This window comes from Mus caroli, unplaced genomic scaffold, assembly GCF_978045245.1.
Source record: "Mus caroli unplaced genomic scaffold, Mus_caroli_1 scaffold_1, whole genome shotgun sequence".
Taxonomy (NCBI): Eukaryota; Metazoa; Chordata; class Mammalia; order Rodentia; family Muridae; genus Mus; species Mus caroli.
In genome coordinates this window covers 162,965,013-162,981,471 of record NW_028227256.1, presented here as the reverse complement: position 1 = coordinate 162,981,471, position 16,459 = coordinate 162,965,013, and the positions used below count along the sequence as shown (strand labels likewise).

Sequence of the window (16,459 nt, the reverse complement as noted above, 5' to 3'; positions counted from 1 at the left end):
GCTACACAGAGAGACCCTGTCTCGAAAAAAAAAAAAAAAAAAAAAAAAAGACTTACTTCCTTATTATAGGGATGTGTTGTCTCCATGTATGTTTGCACACCAGAAGGGGGTATCAGGTTTCATGGAACTACAGTTATCAGACAGTTGTAAGCTGCTGTATGAGTGCTGCAATTTGAACTCAGGACCTCTGCAAGAGCAGTCAGTACTCCTAACCTCTGAGCCATCTCTCCAGCCCAAGAGACACTTAAACAAGCTAAGGCGGAGCATGATTGATGAAGACTCCAGATGTTGACCTCTGGCCTCCCACTCATGGATATAGACGGCTTCCATTCCTTTCCCTTTCTCCTAAAAGAAACTCAGACCCAATGTTTGAAGGAGAGTCCTTCTTAGAGCCTGTACCTGCAAGTCCCACACAATGCAGAAAGCTTGAGACAGCGAAGTCCCCTAATGAGCTGTGAAGTCACTGCACCTGGCCACGGCTAGATAACCCTCTCAGTTAAGCCCCTGCAGAAAAGTTTCCTTGCTGAGAAAAGCGATCTATCAAGGGTGGGAAGAGAGATGCCCAGGAAGGTGAACTGTTGTGTGGTTGTTACAGAACAATCCAACAGCTGGCAAGAACAGGGACCCTGGGGTAGCTACTCGCTCTCTCATCTCTTCTCCATCCACCCTTGTCTGATTATCCTCAGCCCCTAGTGCAAGACACCAGAACCCTACCTGGTTCACCCTTTCCCATGGTAAACCCAAACACGGAAGGAGAATGTAACCTTTGAGGAGTACAGCACCAGTAGCAATTTCTAGAACTGCACTTAAAGACCAGCTTACCTTCTGGGACGCTCTATTCTGGACAGCTGAGTTTTTTGAACTAGTAAGATGGCATTAATAGCATGTTAACTCCTTCTAGTAAGCTTTTCAGCAAAGTACATGAAAACTCATCATACTTTTACATATATATATATATATATATATAATTTTTTTTACCTTATACGTATGGGTGTTTTGAATACATGTATATGGGTGTATCACATGTGACCTAATGCCAGAGTACTCTAGAATAGGGCATCAGATCCCCTGGAACTGCAGTTACAGACAGATATGAGCCACCATGTGGGTGCTGGGAATTGATCCCAGGTCCTCTAGAAGAGCAGCAAGTGCTGTGCTGTTAACCACTTAGCCACCCTCTAGTTCCTTCCCCCTGTATTATAAAACAGAGTACACAAGACATAAATCCCCTTGATACATGGACCTTAGAAATCCATTCTAATGCTCTCATTTCCTTTTAAAACCTCCAAGAGGGTTGTTAACTTCACAATCAGTCAGCTAGTGGGTTGACAGTGGGCCCCTGTCACATAATCTGAACCTGTGTCTGCCATAACACTGAAGGTCATACTGTGTCGTCGAACACTGACCGTGCCAGTGAGTGTCTGTTGTCAAATTGACACAGCCAGGATCACCAGGAAAGAAGGAACCTCAGTTGAGTTATATCAGATGGATTATATGTTTATATCGGATTATATTTTGGTTATTGCTTATATAAGATTGGCCTGTGGTCATGCCTATGAGAGACTGTCTTGATTGATGGTTGATGTGGAAGCGTCCATCCCACCATAAGCAGTACCGTCCCTGGGAAGGAGGGTCTAGAATACATAAGAAAGTTAGCTGAGTGTGAGTGCATGAATGAGCCAGAGAAAGAGAGAGAGAGAGAGACAGACAGAGAGAGAGAGAGAGAGAGAGAGAGAGAGAGAGAGAGAGAGAGAGAACCAGCAAGCAGCAAGGAGTGCTCCTCTGTGATTCCTATCCTGACTCCCATGAGTGACAGACTTGTGATGTGGAAGGGTAAGCGAATAACTCCCTCCTCCCCACGGTGCTTTTGGTGATGGTGTTTGTCACAGCAACAGAAAAGCAAACCAAAACACCCACAGTGACATGCATGTTCTTTTCTGTGCTTTCAATTTGCTCTACAAACCTTTAACTGTCCATTCCCTATATTCCACCCACAATTCCTCTGCTGAGTTCACCAACAGCATGTGTAAAATGAGTTAGTGATCTCACCCGGGAAGGCTTCAAGGTCAGTGGTATGCACTCTGTCTGGGAAGAGCAACTTCCTCCAGGTCACTGAGGTCAGCTGCCTTGCTCCTGGGCAGGTCCCTGATTAGCAATGTGATTCAGGCTAACAGTAGCATGTTTCAGGCACACAGGATCCTGGAAAGAGCTGGGAATCTGGCTTTAATAATTTGGAAGCAATATGTGGGAAACTGCTGGATTTAAAAGCAAGGATGCTGAGCCCCATTCTGCCCACCAGGAAGGTAGGCTCAAATACAACCACTGGTTGTCACTGGGCTGATCCAAAAGGCCAAGGCAGAGAAACCTGAGTTTCCTGCAGAGACCACAGGGATCCATGCAGAAGGTCTGAACAGGCCTGTATGAAGAAAACTGTCGGGGGCTGGAGAGACGGCTCAAGGGTTAAGAGCACTGGCTGATCTTCCAGAGGTCCTGAGTTCAAATCCCAGCCAACCACATGATGTGATGTGGCTCACAACCATCTTTAATGAGATCTGATGCCTTCTTCTGGTGTGTCTGAAGACAGCTATAGTATACTACTACTAATATTATTACTTTTATATAATAATTATAATATAATAATAAATACATCTTTCAGCCAGAGCGAGTGGGGTTGACCAGTGAGAGTAGAAGTCCTAAATTCAATTCCCAGCAACCATATGATGGCTCACAACCATCTGTACAGCTACAGTGTACTCATATACATAAAATAAATAACAACAAAAATGAAAACAAAAACAAAAAAAGAAAACTGTCTCTTCTCCTACCTACCAAGCTCCCCTTTGTTTATTTTTTTGTTTTTTGTTTGTTTGTTTGTTTTGTTTTTTTGAGTCAGGGTTTCTCTGTGTAGCCCTGGCTGTCCTGGAAATCACTCTGTAAACCAGGCTGGCCTCGAACTCAGAAATCTGCCTGCCTCTGCCTCCCAAGTGCTGGGATTAAAGGCGCCCAGCCCTTTATTTATTTGATGTAAACTATCCTTCCCTACAGTCTCTAAATGGATCGTTCAGTGTTGGTAACTGAGAGGGGTCCTCCCAACCCAGTACATCCTGAGTACTGTCTAAGGACCAAATAAAGGCTATTACAGTAAATGTCTCTGTGGTCAGGAAAACTCAACTGCATTTTCACATAGTAATTAATTCACAGTAGCTTTTTGTTCTTGGGTGTGTCCTCCAGAGGAAGAGATAATAAAAGCGCAAGAGAGGATTCTTAAGGGCTGGAAAGCCTCTCCTCTGCCCCAGGCCATGTGCCTCCCTAGCATTTACTACCACTTATTTGAATAGCTCAAGGCCTGACTAACACTTGAGCTAATCACTGAAGAATCTTTTCTGGAACATTCTGCTCCATGCTTGTCACCATCACGGTTCCTCGAGATAGACAGTTTTCCTGTTTGGCTTTAGTTTTCATTTTGGACACATGGATCGTTCCACAGAACAAGGTCTAAAGTTTGTGGCTAAGTTCCCTTCCAGGTGGCTAACAAATGTTTCCCAGTTGCCTTTGAGAAGATAAACATGTTTCATCCTCCCTATACACTTTCTTTCTTTTGTTTTTTTTTGTTTTGGTTTGGTTTTTGTTTTTTTGTTTTGTTTTGTTTTTGTTTTTCAAGACAGGGTTTCTCTGTGTAGCCCTGGCTCTCCTGGAACTCACTCTGTAGACCAGGCTGGCCTCGAACTCAGAAATCTGCCTGCCTCTGCCTCCCAAGTGCTAGGATTAAAGGCATGCGCCACCAGGCTGGCTCCCTATACACTTTCTTATGGATTGGCTATAAAGTATCTCCCTAATGGACTCACATGTTGAAGACCTGGCTGCCAAAGCACTGTTGAGACACTGTGGCTTAGGAAAGTAACAGGATCCCACATAAAGGCGATGATCTAACCAGTGGATAAATTCATTAATGAACTCATAACTCAATGGACTGTTGTACAGCTGTGGAAATGGCAGGAGAAGGTGCCTGGTTAGAAGGGCATCGCTGAGAGGTTTGTCTTTCAGAGTCCTCACTTCCTCCTCCCACTTCCCGCCACTCCATCCCCTGCTCTGCTCGCTGTTCCCTCTCTACCATCAGGCTCTGCCTCAAGACAGGCTTGGAAACAGTGGACCAGCATACAGTGTATTGGACCTCCTTCAACCAAGAGCAAAATAGGTCTTCCCTTGCTTAAGCTTTTTTTTTTTTTTTTTGGTTTTGGTTTTTCCAAGACAGGGTTTCTCTGTGTAGTCCTAGCTGTCCTTTGTAGACCAGGCTGGCCTCGAACTCAGAAATCCGCCTGCCTCTGCCTCCCACATGCTGGGATTAAAGGCGTGTGCCACCACCACCAGGCTTGCTTAAGCTGTTTATCCCAGGGTTTGTCACAGTGACAGAAAGCTAACCCACACTAAATCCACTTAGACCTGGTCATCAAAAGAAGAACTGAGTCTTTGAAATCCTCACCAAACCCCGGTCTGGGCCCTGGTAATCGTGGCTTTTAACCTCTCTGAACCTCAACTTCTCCATGAGAAGAAAGAGAATTAACTTATTTCATATGATTGCCAAGAGGAGTATGTGAGGGAACACAGGGGAAAGCAGTTGCTAGAATGGCCGTCAAGGCAAATTCTAAAGTGCCTATATAAATTAAGCCATGAAAGATGCAGCCCCTTCCATTTCAAATGTAATTAAAGCCAGTCAGTTACTTAGCTAGATGAAATGGATGGAAGGCAGGATTCAAGGCCCCAAGATTAAGGCTAAGTGCAGAAGAATTCTTCCTCCCAATGGAGAACTGACTCAGTAACCACTCATTTACCTGCCCCAATGAAGTCTGGGCCACAGGCACTTTTAAATTCATATCTCCTGTGACTATAGGTACCCATGTCCCCCGATTCCTTTCTCTCACAAGCGCTTCCCTTCAAGCTCTCTGTGGAAGCAGAGAACCTCATGCAGTGTCGCTGAAGAGAGTCAGGACTGTTGGGGAACATGGTTGGCTGTGTCCAAGCAGATATCACAAGTACCTGTCCAACTCAACCCCTACTCCTAGGAGAGGTGATTTTGCACCCTCTGCAGGGGACACCAGGAACTGCCAGGGAACATTCTTGGGTTGTCACACCAACGGGAGATGCTGCTGGCCAACTCAGGGGAAAGATATTGGATGGGCAGATGAGCCCGTCAACAAGGTCCAGTTGGGCAAACAAATCAGTCATGCCAGGGTGGAAGAATCCTGCCCTGTAGGAGCAGTATCTCTCACTGTGTGTGCTTCCCAAACAGACTAAGAAAAATAAGACAGCCCCTTTCATAAACACACACAATGACCTAAGGAAGTAATAAGAAATGGGGGCACCTGGACTGGAGAGATGGTTCAGTGGTTAAGAGCACTGACTGCTCTTCCAGAGGTCCTGAGTTCAATTCCCAACAACCACAAGGTGGCTCATGACTATCTGAAATGGGATCTGATGCCCTCTTCTGGTGTGTCTGAAGACAGCTATAGTGTACTCACATACATAAAATAAATAAATAAATCTTGAAAGATAGAAAGAAAGGAAGAAAGAAATAAACAAATAGGGGCACTGCTCAGAAGACCAAAACAATTACTTCTATTAAAGGTAGATAGTGATTACATGTTAGTGAAGTTTTGACGTAGCCCTATCAGGATTATCTATTTCTGCACTATCTAGAACACTATTCACCCCATCTCTTAAGACAGAAATCTAGAGACTAGTCATGTTCCAGGGTTAGCAAAGAGCTCACCTAGCACACACCCAGGACTCCATCCCCAGCACTAAATAAAGCATTTGTGGTAGCACACACCAGTAATCCCAGCACCTGGGGAGTGAAGGCAGACGATGAAGCCATCCTGCATTACACACTGACTTCAGGCTCATCCTGGGACACAGACCCTGCCTTTTTAAAAGAGTAGAATGTGCTGGAGAGAGGGCACAGCAGTTAAGAGCAGACCTGGGTTCGGTTCACAGCACTCACACCAGGCAGTTCACAGCGTCCTGGAAGTCCAGTTCCAGGGGTTCTGGCCTCTAAGGGCATTTGAACACACGTGCACTATACACACACACACACACACACACACACACACACCAGAAAACTAGGACATTTTTTACTGCTCTTGCCAGATAATCCTAATAAGGCTACATCTCTAGGTGACACTCTGGCAGTGTGATCCTGGGTAAACTAGTGATCATGTCCGAGCCTTGGATTTACACACAGGGCAAAATAAGATACTGTGTGTGTGCGTGCATGTGTGTGTGCACATGTGTGTTTGTGTGTGTGTGTGTGTGTTTTCGTGTGTGTGAGTGTGCGTGTGTGTGTGTGTGTGCATGTACATGTGTGCGTGCATGTGTGTTGGTAAAAGCTGGTTTGTTCCATTCCCTTTGGCAGATATTCCATGCAGCACGAAGTCTAGCTTAAAGCCTTCTCTTTGCTGTCGTTATCTGGCTCAGGGTGCTACCATCGCCCGACACATTACTATTAGTCCTGCCTATGTCATCTTATCTCTGCTCTCGCCCCCATTCCAATCTGTCCTCCCCACTCTGCCAGACTGATCGGTCCCCACACAGGCCCATCTGTGCCATGTGATTCCCACACCTGCAGACATTATTCATTAGCGGATGCCTTCCACCTCGGCTATCCCAAGTCACTCCCAGATCTTCAGACACGGCTGCTGTTCAGCCCTGTTGCCTATACGTGGTCTCCACTACCCATTACTCCCTTGCTCCTATTCTGCCTGCCCAGGAAAAGCACACCCTTAAGGATTGGTGGGAAATGACCCATTTAAAAGGCAAAGAAAATAGACATTGGGTAAACAGATTCATAGGCAGTGTCTTGGGGTTTTACTGCTGTGAAGAGACACCATGACCAAGGCAACTCTTATAAGGACAACATTTAATTAGGACTGACTTACAGGTTCAGAGGTTCAGCCCATTATTATCAAGACATGGCGGATTCCAGGCAGGCATGGTGCAGGAGGAGCTGAGAGTTCATCTGTCGGCTGCTAGAAGACTGGATTCTAGGCAGCTAGGACAAGGGTCTTAAAGCCCATGTCCACAGTGACACACCCACCTCAAAAAGGCCACACCTCCTAATAGTGCCACTCCCTGGGCCAAGCATATACAAACCATCATAGGCAGACACAAACCCTGACCACAGAGATCACAGAAGAGAGGGGAAGTGTGAAGAAAGTATGTGCCCCCCCCCTCCCCAGCCCACCCCATCTCCAATACTGGAACCCAGGGCCTCCAGCATGCTAGGTGTGGTGGTTTGAATATGATTAGCCTAAGGAGTTGGCACTATTAAGAGGTGTGGTCTTGTTACTGTGGGGGTGGGCTTTGAGACCCTCCTCCTAGCCACATGGGAGTCAGCCTTCTGAACAAGATGTGGAACTCTCAGCTCCTCCTGCACTATGCCTACCTGGGTGCTGCCATGCTCCCACCTTGATGATAATGGACTGAACCTCTGAATCTGTAAGCCAGCCCCAGTTAAATGTCTTCCTTTATAAGAGTTGCCTTGATCATGGCTCTGCCACTGAGCTACACTCACAATCCTGGAGTGAATGTGTGTGTGTGTGTGTGTGTGTGTGTGTGTGTGTGTGTGTGTGTGTATTTGCTCATTCACACAAACATAAAAGCAGATACCTAGGGAGGCCAGCCTTGTGAGCTGCAGACACGAGTACTGGGAACTGAACGCCAGACCTCTGCAAAGCGGTCGGTGCTGCTCTTAACCACGGAGCCAACATCTCTTAAACCCTGCCTCTTGAACATCTTTTTAAATTGAAAGATAAGTAAATAAATGAATAACAAGAAAGACAAGATTTAGAAAAGCATAACCCTGAAACTGGAGAGGACTTCCTAAAAGCAAAATGGAAAACAGGATGCCACCAAGAAAAATGACACACAAATCTAACTTCACAGACATCAGATGTTCCCGCCTAACTGTGAACCCAACCAAAAAAAAAAAAAAACAAACAAAAAAAAAAAACAAAAAAAAACAGCCTAGGAAGGGAAGCCATTTGATTTGTTAACAAAAAGTGGGTTAAAGTCCAGAAACTAGGCAGAGCTTCTTACATTGATGAGACTACAATCCACTGGGAGTGGGGCGGCAAAGGAATCAACAGAGAAATTAGAGGAAGCACAAGTTGATCTCTTAAATGTTAAGAGTTAATGTACAAGAATCTATTAGCATTTAAAATCCACGCAAGGAATGTTGTTCTTTGAGATTCAGAATAATCTTAAAATGTCATATGTAGCCGTGGGTATTAAGTGTGCTACAGTATTTGTTTCGAAAGGGAAGAGAGGATACATATTGTTCCACCTGTGGGTGTATGGATTATGTCTGAAAGAGTAGGCAAAAACTAGCAAAATTGGCTATATGTCAAAAAGGAAACACAGGCTAGGGAACAGAAGTGGGGTGGGGTTGGTACTTTATATAACTTCTATAATTTTGAATGTTGTGGGGTTTTTTTTTTAACTCTATGACCTAACCCTAAACAAGTAATCTTACATAAGTGAGTTAATGAGACATCCTTTCCAGCAGTCTCTCAGACCTCAGTAGACAAAAGAGAACTCTAAATAACTCCATAAACTGCTGCAGTGGTGCCTTTTATCTGGGTCCTTGGAAGTCAGAGGTGGGTGGACCTCTGGGAGGTGGAGGCCAACCTGGTCCACACAATGAGTTCTGCAACAGCTAGGTCTACATAACATAACCCAGTATGGAAAAGATTAGATAGATAGATAGATAGATAGATAGATAGATAGATAGATAGATAGATAGACGGATGAACAAACAGGCAGACAGACAAACTGCTTAAAATGTGCATTTCTTTAACCCACAAATTCTACTTCTAGAAACAATTCTAAATGTGCCATAAATAAAGACAGGCTGCTAGATTAAATGGGAACAAGCCAAAGAGTCCATCAATAGCGAAATGTTTAAATAAATTATAGTAAGTAAGTACACTATGAAGTACTATGTAGCCATTTAAAGGAATGAAGCTGTAGGGTGTGTGTGTCGATATAAGTTTTTAATCCCAGCACTTGGAGACAGAGGAAGGTAGACCTCTGTGAAGTTCAAGGCTAGCCAAGACTACACAGTGAGACCCTGTCTCAAAAAAGAAAAAAAGAAAGAAAGAAAAGAATCACTGAGATTGGATGACTTTTGTGGCATATTGTTAGACACAAACAGTAAACTATGGAAATTTCATATCCCCATTTATGTATTAATATTTTTCAAAAGTATATTCAACTTATATTTGGGTTGGTTCTAAAGTTAGAAATGAAGATTATCTCATTTTATGATGTCTGATATACAGTGTTATATGAGTAAACCATGTATTACATATCACCTGCATTTCCAGCCATGGTGATACAGAAACACTGAAAAGGACCTGGAGGGAGGGACTGGGGGCTGTCCCTCAGTAGCGTACTTGCCTTGAACACGAGGGCCTGAGTCAGACCCCCAGCCCCCAGGGGAAAGTCTCATTCCCACATCTTATCTCTGGTGCTGGAAATGCGGGGGCAGGGGACGGGGGCAGGGGACGGGGCAGAAGGATCTCCAGAGCCCATTGACCAGCCTGGAGGATTAGTAAGCGCCAGGTTCAAAGAGAGATCCAGGAATCACAAAAACTGGGTAAGGGAAATGCTATCTTCAGCACCTAAATTGATCACTGATCAAGATTGGCTACCCATACCCATGCTTCAGTAAATACCATCCTTCACGCACACACGCAAGCAACCTTAATCAGATAATCCAAAAATGATATGAAAGTAGAGAAGGGCTAGTTGGGGAAGAAAGGGTTCAATTGTTGGGGGGGGGCAAGGGGTGAGCATGGAGGGAGGGGGAGAGAGAGGTAAGGGGTGGGCATAGTCAAAATCATTATATACATGGTCAAAATATAAATAGTAAGCTAGAGGAAAGTTATCAACCTCAGGTTCCCATGTGCACACACACACACACACACACACACACAAAACAGAGAGAGAAAGAGAGAGAGAGACATACACACACAGAGAGGGGGGCACCTAGAAGGAAACACATTTATTGTGGTGAAAAAAGTCAAGCAGGTTAGTTTTGAAAACTTACTATATACCAGATAAGCTCTGCCATCACAAGCCCCAAGGCATTCACTGACAAGGGCAGGGCTAGGCAGTACCTAGAGGCTAGGAAGGCCAGATTATTCCCGTCACCCAGGATTCCGGTATAATATAAAACAAAAGTGCGAATGCACCTCATCAGGATTTACACTTGACAGACTGAAGACTCCTTTGTTCATGCCCCCAACATTTCCTGAGCATATCCGCCATGCATGCCACCCTCTTCACTGCCAGGCCCAGAAAATGACCCAAGAGACAAGGCAGGTGGAAAACTAGTTGAAAATATTTCCTCTTGAGACGGGATAAGGATCCTTGGTAAGGTTAGTAAAGGTTGAATGAATGAAATGTTGAGTCGTAAAGCCAACCCTTCCTCCAAATTGCAAAGCACACTGACAGCAAACCTTCACCTGGCTGCCTCCTCGAGGGATGTCACTCTGACATAACGCTACCCAGCCAATCTGCCTGACTTCGTCCACCCTGGCTTCCTGACCTTCGAGTGTGTATGCCTTAGGACTCTACCTGGATATCTGACACTTACAGAGGATGAAGTTCAGACCCCAAACAGCACACATACACACTCTCCATATTCCTTGGCCAGAGGACTCCCAGGGCACAGGGCTGCAATATAGATTTGGGGACACGAGGTCTTGAAGTTAGTTCCTAAACACCAAGCAGGTTTCCTTCTGAGCCGGTGTCTCTGCTCACCGCCATCTCATTGGCTCTGTAGGACAAAAAGTCCTGAGTCAGTGGACCCCCATGTTCAAAGCACTGGGACTCTAGCTCAGCCAGGAGGCAGAGGCAGACAGATCTTGGTGCATTCAAGCCCCTCCTCTCCTGCCCCTTCTACACAATGAGTTCCAGGACAGACAGGGCTGCATAGAGACCCTGTCTCAAACATAACAAAACAAACAAGCAAGCAAATAAACAAACAAACAAAAATAGGGCACAGTGTTTCACATTCCTGACTTTCAGTTCCTCACCCCCTCAAACAGGTCAACAATTTGGAGTTCACAGGGCTGTCGTGTGAAGGGATTTAAAAGGTGAGTATGAAAGCAGCTGTCAACACCTTAGAAGTAGAGAATACGGTGGGTGTAGGCTAGTGTGTGAAGAGGGGTTCTGGAAGCAGCTGGGTGAAGAATTTGGCCACATAAGTTGATGCCCCGCCCCCTCCCCATTCTTCCTGGAGGGGCTGGGAAACGCCTATTTTCACCTGCTCTCAAGGTGGCTGAAGTAAAATGCATTATACAGGCAAACATCATCCATTTGGCAAAGCCGTGGCTCCAAGAATTCAAGCTACAACCCAGAGAAGCACCTAAGACAGTTCGATCTATCAGTATCCCCCACTGGGCCCATCACTGAGTCCAGGTCCTTTTCCCTCCCAAACTGCACCTTTCTCCCTACCTAGCAAGGAGATTTAAATGGTGTAAACACTTTGCAAAAGGGATGAGAGGTACGATAATGAAAAAGTAGAGTCTTGGAGTTGTGCTACCCAGAGATGCCAACCCCTGGCTGCAGTCACTGGGAAGCCAGTGGCTCTGAAGCGCGATGGACCATCCCAACAGACATTGTCATGCCACATGCCTTTGTGCACAGGGATGCACCCGGGCTTAAGCTCTTGGCCCAATTGGTAAAGTGCTTCCCCCTAATCCCCAAATCAACTGAATCTCCCTCTCACCGATCTGAGAGGCAGGGGAACCCACCCCACAGAGCCGGGAGACTTCTGGGTGCGCCTCCCACCCTGGCTCTCGCACAGGACACACGGGAGTCCTGACCAGGAGGACGTTACTCACCTGGTCCTCACGGGTTCCAGCCGAGGGTTGTAGCCGCTGCTCCCCACACCCCCATTCCTGAGCGGGCCGCAGGGGGCGCGGCCCTCCTCGGCTGAGTCCGGGGCACGAACTGATGCTCTCCCTTCCCTGGGGGATGTGCAGAGGGGATCCGAAGGAATGGAACGGGCTGCACCCAGCAGAACCAGGTGGGCTTCTGAAAAGCCTCTGGCCGATTGGAGGGGCGCGCCCCACAGGCTCTTCCCACAAAGAGCTCCAAAGCCAGACGCAAAAGCGCCAGCTCCCCCAAAGCAAGGCGCGGTACAGCCGGGAACGAGACTCCGACTAGGGAGAGAGGGGCTCTGGGAGAAGCGGAACACCGAAGGGGCAGGGGGATCCGGGGACGGTGGGAGGGTGAGGGGAGCTGCAGACCCAGCCGGGCCGGCGCCCAGCACAATGCCTTCAGCGCAGCTGCATCCCCGGGCAGCCCGTCCCACCCCGGCCTGCGCCCCCCCCCAGCTCGGGGTTCACCGAAGCGCCGCGGCTGCTCAGGGCCCGGCCGCCTCCCCGCCGCTTCCTCCTTGCGCGCCGCGCCCGGGACGCGAGGTTTCGGGTTTCAGCCCGCCGAGCCCCGCTTCGCTCCTCCCGCCGGCAGCACGCGGCCCCCGGGCCCGGAGCAAGGCCGAGTAACTTTGCTGCACTTGCGCTCCGCCTCCCGCTGCTCGCCCGCCTCCGTCGCCGCCAGGGCCGGCGCCCCGCGTCCCGCGCCCCGGTGTCCCGCGCCCCGCCCCGCTCTCCTCCCTCACGCCCCTTCCTTCGCCGCCTCCCCGCCCCTCCACTTCTTTCCCATCTCTTCCCACGAAGAACCGGAGCAGCCTCGGCCGGCTGCTCTTTGTCTCGCCTCACCGTCTCCGATCTGCCACTTTTCTCCTGGAAACCTTTTGTGGTCTCTACTCAGGCCTCCTCTCTCCTAGTTCCAGTCTTTGAGACATCCATTTCCATTTCTCTCTCCATCCCTCAAATGCTTTCAGATTCTTTCCTCCTCACAGCCCCAGTCTCCTCCTCCCGTCTCAAGTTGGATTCTGAGCATCCTCTTCTTTACCTTTCGTTCATCCAACCAACCACTGAGGGCATCTGTCTAGTGCCAAACTCGGTCCTGGACACTTGGCAATACCACGATAAATAACCCTAAAGGTAGACCTTAAGGAATAAAAGCAGGTTAGAGTGGAAAGTGGATGTAAACAAACCTTTTACAACGCCTCTACTCCTTTTCTCAACAAAGAGGGAGAAAAATCAGTGAATATGGCCTGCTTGCTCAGAGGACTCCTTCTCATTCTTTCGTTCCTTCACACTTCATACTCCTCCCGAGCAGCAGTCTAAATAAGGAGATGAAAAACCGAAGCGAACAGTACAACTGCTAAGAAAAAAAATAATAAAGGAAGAGGAAACTAGCCAGCGTAATAATCAGACATAAAGTAATAAAGCCGTTTATTAAATTCCAGCAACAATAAATAAAATACTGATACTGGCCTTAGAGGGGTATTCAAATCCCTTTGAAATTCATCTGCTTGGATAAATGCAATAATTATTCCCCCGTCTGTGGATTGACACTGTGGGAGCTGCCGCCTTATTATTATTAGGCACCGTTTAGAATAATAATTTACTGCCTACCACCTGCTAAACGTACAAACTGCTTTCGGGAGCAAACGGGATAATGAGGAGAACGAGTAACCGGATGACTTTCTGTTTGTTCTGTGTGAGTCGGTGCTTTTATTTGGTCAAAACCTGAGTTCTTTTCAAAGTCTAGGTCATCCAGGTAATGCTTGAAGCTGCTTAAATTGAACTGTTCTCAGGAGTATTTTAGACATTTATTCCAGCATCTTTGATTATTAATTTATTAATTTCATTTCCATGGGATGAAGCACCAAGTAAGCTCTGTGATGCTGGGGGGGGGGGGTGCTAACCTTTTTTTGAGTCTCTGCTTATTCTTTTACAAAATGGGGGTGTGCGTAGCTACTTATTTGTGGAGATAGAAGGTTAAGTGAAGGATGGAACAGATGGCTCAGTGGTTCAGCATCTACTGCTCTTCTAGAGAATCCAGATTTGAGTCCCAGAACGCACAGCAAGTCACTTGAAGCCACCTGTAACTCCAGCTTTAGGGACATCCAACACCTCAAGCTTCTATGGGTATATGCACTCCTGTGCGAATACCCAACTTTACACACACACAAGCACACGCACACATGCATGTGCACATGAACACACACAGAGAATTTAAAGCAATTTTAAAGTCTAAAGGGTAAAGGAAATGCTGTAAGTTTATCACCCAGAGCCATACAATCTGGAAGCTAGGCATTTCTGAAAGTTAGCATTCAGGACAGATATGGAACTATGTGTCACCGAGTGCCACCAGGGAGGGAGGGAGAATTCAGAGTAACTGATGACAGCTTTTTGTTTTTTAAGCTTCTGTGCAAAAACTGCCCTCCACCAAGCAAACTTGCCTCAAACTTAATCTTCATTTTGAATTTTTCAGTGGAAAACATAGTTTTAATCCTGCTGCTTATTAGCTGATATGTTATTTATCTGAAAGATATTTTACCCATAACTCAACAAACTCAGGACTTACTGTGCATTTGGGGGCAGAAATTGCTGCCAGCAAACACACTTTTTTTTTTTTTTAATTGCTATCCTTAGAATCATTTTGTGTTTTCTCCCTTCTGGAGCTAATAGTAAGCTCTGAGTAGCTTCAGTCAGAAGTAGAAAAATCAGAAATTGTTCTTGAAATAATTATCTTTCTCTGTATCACTGTGTTGGTAGGGGTCATGTACAAAAATGACATTAGTTTTGGTGCAAGAATATAATTTTCCTTTTTTGCAAATTAAAAAAAGACAGAGAAATTTCCAAGTGTGCACACATGTATACACACAAACACACACACACACACACACAAATGAACCTTCTTTCCCCAGTTGTGTTTTTTGTTTGTTTGTTGTTTTGGTTGATTGATTGGTTGTGGGGGAGTAGAAGGAGTGTGAGGGTTGTTTTGGTTTGGTTTGGTTTTTTTCAAGGCAGGGTTTCTTTGTGCAGCCCTGGATGTCCTTGCTCTGTAGACCAAGCTGGCCTCAGATACATCCATCCACCTGCCTCTGCCTCCCCAGTGCCAGGATTAAATGCGTGCACCACCGCTGCCTGGCTTCCCCAGTTGATTTTATGAACCATTCCATTTAGGACTCTCAGAAGATTTCTGAGTTAAATTGAGAGGCCTCATCCTACTGAATCCCAAATGCTTCCTGAAGAATTCTCATCCAATGAGGCGGACAGTGACTTATGCTGTCTGGACCACACGGAACATTACTGCCCTATTCTTCATATGTGACCTTTACCCTATTCTTCATATGTTCCCTCTACCCTCAGGCTTGGCTGAAACATCTCCCTCTTCCAAGAAGACTTTCAAACTCTCTGTGTCACTTTTCTTATATAGAATGTCTCTGGTGTCCTGCAGGCACTGAAGAAGCAGAGACAGGCAGATCTCTGTGAGTTCTAGGCCAGTATGTTATACATAGCAAGTTCCAAGCCAGGCAGAGCTACATAATGAGACCATGTCTGGAAAAAGAAAAAAAGAACCACCAACAACAAAACAAACAAAAACAAAGAAAACTCCCCATATCTCTCCATTTACCTGTATTTTTCTATTTATTTATCCTTTGTAAATATAATTTTCTTGTTGTTTATTTTGTGCTTGTGTGCACATGTGCTGCGGTCGGTTGTGAAGGTCACAGGACAAGCCAGGGAAGACACCTTTCTCCTTCTTCCACGTGTGTCTAAGGAGTCAAACTCCTGTGGCCAGATTTGGCCCCAGGCCCCTTTACTGCTGAGCCACCCCAGCTCTCTGCTTACTTGTTTGCAGGACCCACTAGTAAATATAAACACTCCACAAGAGCAGGTACCTCACGGCATGGAACAGAAAGATTTGTTACTTATCAATACAAGACCAGAGCTCAGCCTGAGAAAACATTCAAAATAGGTAATAGCTGTGGTGATGGTTTAGTGGTTAAAGTGTTGGCCCCAAGCCACTCAGCGCTTGGGAGACAGAGGCAGGTGGATCTCTGTGAGTTCAAAGCCTGCCTCGTGTACATAGTGTGCTCTAAGACAGCCAGAGCCACATACTGAGAGCCTATCTCAAACAAATAAACTAAAAACTTAAACAAAAACATTTCTGGCCCCTCAGGCAAGCAGGAGGACCAAAGTTTAGATCCCAGAACTGATGGAAAGGTCAGGTGCGTGAGATGGAACGGGCCTGTAATTGCAGTCTCAAAACTCAGGAATGGGAATTCCCGAGGAAGCTGGCTAACTCTTAGGTTGGTGAGCTCTGGGTTTAATTGAGAGAGCACACACACATTGCTCAAGCACTCATACATTCATGACCCAGGTATCTTTGAGGGATGCCTGTCTCTCATTAAAAAGATAGCTCATTTTCAAAACGGGCAAAGGAACCTCTCCAAAGAAGGTAAAGATATGGCCAAGGAGCACACGAAAAGCTCCTTGCCGTTATTAGTCATTAGGAAAAAGCAAATCAA

The 16,459-nt window shown here is 46.3% G+C and overlaps 1 protein-coding gene across 1 annotated transcript in view; it reads right to left on the bottom strand.

Annotated features, from left to right (window-relative positions):
• The window catches only part of Gpr161 (G protein-coupled receptor 161), a 42,738-nt gene extending 30,411 nt beyond the window's left edge, over positions 1-12,327 (bottom strand). Inside the window, exon 1 of the mRNA XM_029483659.2 lies at positions 11,907-12,327. The gene's annotated coding sequence lies outside the window, so the exon portion shown is untranslated. The remainder of the gene's footprint in view (positions 1-11,906) is intronic.
• Between the last annotated feature and the right edge of the window lie 4,132 nt (positions 12,328-16,459).